This window comes from Pteropus medius, unplaced genomic scaffold (assembly GCF_902729225.1).
Source record: "Pteropus medius unplaced genomic scaffold, Ma_sr-lr_union100, whole genome shotgun sequence".
Lineage (NCBI taxonomy): Eukaryota > Metazoa > Chordata > Mammalia > Chiroptera > Pteropodidae > Pteropus > Pteropus medius.
In genome coordinates this window covers 3967223-3974986 of record NW_024341894.1, presented here as the reverse complement: position 1 = coordinate 3974986, position 7764 = coordinate 3967223, and the positions used below count along the sequence as shown (strand labels likewise).

The following is a 7764-nucleotide window of genomic DNA, read 5'->3' as shown; positions in this document are numbered from 1 at the left end:
TGAGAGAGGGAGCCCCCCACTGGGTAGGGTGACAGTAGGCAGAGGCAGGGCAGAGATGACATCCAAAGCAGAGGGCACAGTACAGTCACATGCCTGGTGTAGGGAATGGTTATTTGGTTGGAACAGAGGCGTGTGGAGTGGGAGACTGCAAAAGTAGGTTGAGAGAGGAGGGTCCTAAAATGCTTAGAAGATACGTTGACCATAGGGCTCCCATATGTGGCTGTTCAGGTTGTGCACTGCACAAGGTTATCCTGTCTAAGGGTGGCACTGGTTTTGCAAGCAACTTCATTGTTTTGAAAATTAGAAAATATTTTTATCATTTTTTTATTCTAAAGATAGATAACATTTATATATCATATATAGCATGATATATATATATATATATCTATATATATATATATATCATGACAATTTTCTGGCAGATGGAAGTAAAATGTCTTGTTCTAACTAGGTCGATAGACATCGTTCCATTTCTACTTTTGAAGAAGGAATATATTTTATAATTAAAAGATGTAGTTTATGAAATATAGACCATAGAATGCAAGCTCAGACATACTCTCAAAAATATCCACTTTCAAATTAATTTTCTTAGTACCAATTTGACATGATGTTTTAGTTAAAATTAGCAGTGTAAGTAAAAGGATGTAGGAACCAAAATCAGCATACAAAATGCTTTGAAAGCATCGATAGAATTAAAATATTCTTTGAAGAGAAATTAAATGATGATGTTTAAGAAAAATTATTCTTAATGCTAAACAAGTTAGACATCATTGATGCCAACTTCTGTAAGAAAGGAAATGTGAAGGAAAAAGGTCAAAAGAAGTCTCATTTTACTGTTAATTTCATGATCAGCCCATTTATGACCCATTTAAATTTCAGAATCAATATTTTTTTTACAAATACGACATTATTTTTATTTTATTTTATTTTTAGGCGAGGCAACCCTCACAGGTTGACCTCACAGATTGCAAGGACCTTGTCAGCTTACAATCCCTTATTTTTTAATTTTTTACGCCTACAGTACCTGGTCTTCCTAGGTGGTCTCCCATCCAAGTACTAACCAGGCTTGACCCTGCTTAGCTTCTGAGATCAGACCGGTTCGGGCTTGTTCAGGGTGGCATGGCAGTAGACATGACATTATTTTTAGAAGAAAGTTTTGTAAGCTTAAAAATATCATGGTCTTTCACTCTTCTGAATGACATATGTAATTTGAAGAATTGTGATGAACTTGAACAACTGTAATACGTGAAAATTTACAACTGATATTGACTGCTCTGCTATTGATGGAACATTGATCTGTAAGGAATGAAAAACCTAAACTGTTTAAACTGTTTTCTAAACTCTCCTTTGAATATTACCAATACACTTGCATCAATAATTTACTGGACGCATTTTTGCATACATTTGTAGCTCTCAGAATATATTAAATTTTGACATCATTGGTTGCCAGTGAAGAACATAGCTTCTTGACATTAAAGTGTATTTAAAGTTACTTAAGATCTAGCCATCATTTCTAGAGACGAGATATTGGAGCAAGTAAGCAGTAAAATGATCATAAACATTTTGTTTCCATGACAGCGAGATGCATATCTTCGGCTAGGTTCCCCTAAAAGAAAAAGGAAAGACAAAGGTTTGCGTGAAGTTGGTTCATTTTGGGAAATTGACGTCCAGGAGCTGGGAAGATTGAAACAGGAAGGCAAGTCCATCCAAGGCCTCGTTCTGCAGCTGGCCACCACTGTGAGCACCTGGACTCCACCTGGTGACACCCCGAGGAGCCATGTGGAATGCACCTCAGAACTGTCTGCCCATGGAACAGAAGAAGGGAGCATTTTTCCATTGGTGCCCATCCCCCACAGGTCAAGGGGTATTGCTCTCTGAGGAATTAACCCCATTGTACCTCAAAGTTTACCCATTTGTCAGATTGTCCTATGTGACCACAGCAGAAAAACTCCAAAGCAGAAAGCAAGGGAGAAGGTGAAGAGCTGAGATGAGGTGCCACTAGGTTACATTCACATACCTGGTTGTCTCAAAAACAGTTGGAGTGAAAAAGTGGCTGAGAAACTGCAAGGTGGGCCACAAGATGTATCCGAAACAACATGTAACATTTTAAAAGTAAATAATTATATTCTAATTCTAACTATTGCAAGTAAAAGCTCAAATTTTTTTCTTTTTATTTAAAACATTTAATTTTGGTTTAATGTGGCTATGGTACACAAATTTTAAGCGTACAGCTCAGTGAATTTCAAGTGTTCTTTTATATTCTATAATTGATTTATTTTATACAAAATGACTTTGTTATAATAATTATTATTAAGAAGAAAATAATATACTCATTTGAGAACTTTACTTTGGAGAGAAGCAGCTTGTTCTAATTTGCATTAAGATTCCATGTGGACTAGCAGTGGAGCCTCTGAGCAACGGTGCTGTGTGTCCTAGCAAGGTAGAGAGGGACAGTATTGTGTGTCCTAGCAGGGTAGAGAAAGGACAGTGCTTCACCCTGTGGGTGAGGCTTTGAAAAATTGTAGCCAAACTGACTTTTTGTAATCTGAATGTTTATGAAAGCTCGACCAGGAGAATTTGCCACTTGAAAGGTCCCCCTTTAATAAGGGGACCCCTTTAGAGCAGTGAGACCTGAATGCTTAGCTTTTGGAACATTCAAATTTTCTTCCTCTCTCTGACTTCCTTGAAGGTGTTCCTCGTAGAGAACACTTGGAATTGCAGGGTTTGGACTAAAACCAAAGCATGTACTAAAGCAGGGTTTCTCAACCTAGGTATGACTGACATTGCCAAATGTCCTTGGGGAGCAAAACAGCCGCCATTGGAAAACCACTGCTTTAGAGGGTGAAGGAGTTATTTGAACAGCTAATTATGTCTCTCCAAAACTTCTGTTCCATAAGCACTAATTTTCTGTACTTTTCTTTTTTAAAGAACCAGAAGGTCTAATATTTTCCCAGTCCTGAGGATTCAATGAAGATCACCACACAGAGGGCTGCATGATGAGGTAGCCAGGCCAGCGTCTGAGAGTGCCCCCGGTTCTGGATGTGGGGTCAGATTCTCCAACCACAAGGAGGGTTCCAACCCACAGCAGGCCCAGCACATGTGTGGTGAGGACTTGTTTAGAGATGGACAAGTGTCCAGATGAGGCTGTCTCACCTTATTATAAAACTATGCAGCTGGACAGGGACAATATGAAACCATGCAACTAAGGGCCAGGTTGCATGGAACTGAACAGCCCACCAGATGCAGTGCCTGGTTCTTCAGGTCTGGAGCACAGCGATCTCTTCTGCCCCACGTAGGTGAGAGAACCTGGCACAGTGCCAGTGTGGGCTCAGACAAAGCCCCGAAACGTCCACGTGTCAGTATCGCTTTATAATTGTTCAAATCCTTCCACATCCATAAACCTAGCTGATCCCTACAAACAGCTAAGGAGGCTAGAAAGTCTGGAAATGGTTCTCTTAATTTCCTGAAAGGAAACTGAGACTTAGAGAGGGGGAAGGCCAGACAAGAAGGAAATAATGGAGCCGGTATGTCAACACACCTCTTTTAACCCTGAATCAATGTTTCTGTAGCAGAGAACTTAGCAGACATGACTGGACATAAAATAAGACATTAAAATTTTGTTTTCACTACTCAAAAGTCAGATGTCAATGGCTGTTCATTACAATATCAATTATAACAGCAGGAAATTTGAAACAACCTAGATTTTTGTTTCTGAATGGATTCTCTCAGAAAAATGGAATGACTATGGTAATGTATAAGAATAAGGAGTTTCCTCTAGGAATTAAGGAGCCTGAAAGACGAGGCGGCCAGGTTGGTGTCTGAGAAGTGGCCAGTTTCTGGACATTGGAGCTGGGGAGTGAAGATCGGGTGGAGGCGTCAGGAGATGCACTGAAGGAATGAATGGCCACATCTGATGCCATCATGGCCACCATGTGATGTCTTGAGAAAAACGGCTTCCGCTTTGCTTCTGCCTTCCAAATTCTATGAGGTCCTCTCTACGAACCATACAGGGAAAAAATTCTAGGAAATTTAGTTCCAAGCCTTATACAGGAGCGGTGGTTCCAAGGAGGTCCGGAAGGGTCCACCCCTTTGTCAACTTGGCATCCACGCACATCCCTTTCACTAAGGCTGACTTTTGAATAAAGACAGTAACAACAGCACACTCCTGCCTGAAATGATGACACTTTCCTACGTACGACTGAAGACATGCTAACTGCCCACCCCGAAGAAGAAATATGAAGTCTTGTAGGTCACTTTATCCATCTCTGGATGATATTTCCTCATCTAGCTGAGTCACCTTCCCCCTTTTATATTCTGTAATTTAAAAATGAAGGCATAGGATCTATCACTATTAATACATGCACTTTGTATTGGATAGCAGGAGAATAGGAGAGGGGGAAATAGGAAAAGTTGTGGTTAACACATGTAGATATATTCATATCAAAGCAAAGAAACAAGATAGCAAATAGTTCTCATTTCGGCAACTGGTCATGTGCTTGTAGCTGAAATTTGACTTCTTTCATCTCCTACCCATTTCTTAATCTTTTTCGCTCTTAGCAAGTTCTTTGGCTAGTTATATTTCCTTGTCTGGTGGATAACTCAAACCTTCAGTGCTGATGTTTTTCATGAACTTTTACCACAGGACATGAGAGTATCACGAAACACCCAGAAAATCTCGTGTGCCCCAGGAAAACTCCTGTTTGCTCCTGTCTTAGTCCTTTTGGGCTACTGTAACAAAATACTAGAGTTTGGTTGACTTATAAACAATAACCATTTATTTCTCACAGTTCTGGAGGCTGGCAAGCCCAGGATCGTGATGCAGGCAGATTCGGTATCTGGCAAGGACCTGGTTCCTTACTGGTGGCTGTCTTCTCACATGTGGTAGAAGGGTCCAGGGAGCTCTGGGGTCTATTTTATAAGAGCACTACTAATGCCATTCATGAAGGCTGCACACTTATGACCTGATCACCTCTCAAAGGTCCCAACTCCAAATACTATCACCTTGAGTGAAGAATTTCAACATATGAATTGAGTGTGTGTGTGTGGAGGGGGCACAAACATTTAATCTATAGTAGCCCCCATTGTGAAGTAGCAACTTAATTTCTCCTTGGTAATCAGGACTAATCACTCCCATGAGTACAGAATGGACCATTGTTCTGTTCGTTCATGGAAGTAGTCTTCCGCTGGGAACTAAGACTGCTACGCCAGAGAGCCCAAAACCACAGGGATGGAAACAAAAGTGTTGCTACTGTATCAATAAGGGTAATAATGATATGAGTCACTTCTGTTTCCTCCCTTTGATTCCTGGGCCATGGAATCCTGGCTGAAGGAGAAATAGCACTATACACTGGTTACTGAGTTAGAGCACATATCCCATTCTGTAGGCCATGACCCCAGCCCTGCAAAGGCTTGTTATCCAGCTGGTGTCATAAGTGAGTCTTCATCAGGCCATTCCAGTGTTCTGTCAGGCCTGCTGTTTTGGAGTGATGGGGAACATGGTCAGATCAGCAAATTCTGTGAGCTTGAAGATTATTTCAGGGCATTCACCAAAGCTTTATCTTTTCTTACTTGAGTCTTGAACTGGGAACTTAAAGCCTGAGCTCACCATTTTATTTTTTCAAATTATTTAGCACAGTTAGAACTAGTCAGCTAACTTCACGGTCCTTGTAATCTTTATTTCTACTATAATGTTCTCCTGCAACAGCTAATTGGTCGCCTGACTTTCTTTTCGCAGATACCTGACTTCAGATGACTACAAGTTATAATAATTTAATAATAATTCAAACAAATGTTTTGCCACTTTGTGCCATGAACTACTGTGATATAGTAATGCCGTCATTAGTGTCCTTACTTCTAATATTAGTGAAAGAATTTTATATTCCCATTTTAAGGATCTCTTCCCCTGAACCACTGGAACATGGAGCCATTACAAGTATTGCAGAAATGGGAGGTTTAACAGGAATTAGGGCTTATGCAGATCCGGGAGTAGCTGTGGGATTGAAGTTCTATAGGGGAAAGTGGAGTGGTTCCAGAAGCAGTTGCTAACCACTTCAGCCTGAAGCACAGGTGGCACAGGTGGGAAAGTGCAAAGCTGCATGCATCTGGCCACCAAAGTGGGTCTGTGGAGTGGGCACTCATGAGGAGCTCAGCAAAGCCACTACTTCTGTTGAAACTGCTATGCCTGGTGACACTGCCATCACGTCTGTCTGCCATGCCCTCCCAATAATAATGGCTCCCCTGTAGCTTGTCTCTTCCAAGTTTTGCATGGAGTCCTTTTATCAGCAATCTCCACTGTTCTGGGACCATTCAAGAAACCATATACTGGGAAGTATAGTTCCAGCGTGATACAGCAGTGATGCCAAAGTGGCAGCAAGAGAATCCAGCGCAATATCCAACAATGGAGGATTGGTTAAATAAATTATGGTATAGCCATACTATAAAATCCTATGCAGCCTGTATTAGTCAGGGTTCAACCAGAGAAACAGAGCTTGTAGGGGACATATGTACTAGGAGAATAATTACAAGGAATTGGCTTACATAATTGTGGGGCTGGTTAGGGGAGTGAAATCCATAGGGCAAGCAGTCAGGAAGGGCAGGCGGGAACTCTTGGGAATGGGCTGAGGCTGCTGTCCATGGGCAGGTTCTTTTTCTTCAGGGAAGCCTCAACTCTGCCTTCAGGTTCCAACAGGCTGAATCAAGCCCACGTAGATTTTCTAGGACAATCTAGAATGGATTATCTAGGATAATCTCCCTGCTAGTCAATTAATTATGGACTTAAATCACAGCTACAAAATACCTTTATGGGAATATATAGATTAGTGCTTGACTGAATAACTGGAGACTGTAGCCTAACCAAGTTGACCATCCCGTAACCATTTGAAAGAATGAAGTAGATTGATGTGTATAATGTGACAGTTAATGAGGCTCTAGAAGAATGTTTATTGATACGGAAAAGTGTTAAGTTAAAAAGGAAGGTTTTAAACCAATATGTAGAGTATTATTCTATTTGTATGAAAGGATGTCTATGCATGGAGAAAACAGACTAAAATAGCACATAAGGATGTTCAGAGTGGTAATTACTGAGTGCTGAGAGATGGGTGGTGAAAATTTTTTCCTTTTTGCTTATGTGTGTTTCTTAAATTATTTACAGTGAACAAATGATACTTTATGCTATGAAAAAATTAAAATATTCTATTTTAGATGCGTAGGAAACTTTGCTAATTAAAGAAGAGTAGGCTCCTCCCGGAGCATGTAGAGTGGGGAGTGAGGGCCTTTCTCTCTCAACCTTTGCTTCCCTAACTACTTACTGATGCCAGTTACTTGCAAAATGGGAAGCTCTCAGGTCTTAGAATGAAAATGCTTTCCTCTTATTCCTCTCTTTAACAAGTATGAGTGGATGTTGTGGGTGAGATGTCGAAAGTGAGTGTTTAATTTAGAATACGCAGTGGAGAGAACCTTTAATATAATATTAATTCCTTGTGAAAATTAGCAAGGTTTAATAACCATGTGAGCTATTGGGAATCCTGGTGTGACTCAAAATGACATCTGCATTAATGGTCTAATTAATAATGTATATGTTAATAAGAATCTCATTAAAGTCTGGGTAAAATTATCAATGTAGGATGCAATTCCTTAGCATCTGTAGACCGATGTACTGCTCTGGTGATTCCAGTTGCAATTTCCAATGATAAATGACCTTTTAAATCTCATTAATTGATTAGGGAGGCAGCAATTAGTGTAAAAACTCAACTCCTTTGGAAGTAC

The 7764-nt window shown here is 40.4% G+C and overlaps 1 pseudogene; it reads right to left on the bottom strand.

The window, feature by feature from the left end:
- Positions 1-1012: 1012 nt before the first annotated feature.
- Positions 1013-1131, bottom strand: LOC120598453 (uncharacterized; annotated as a pseudogene).
- Between the last annotated feature and the right edge of the window lie 6633 nt (positions 1132-7764).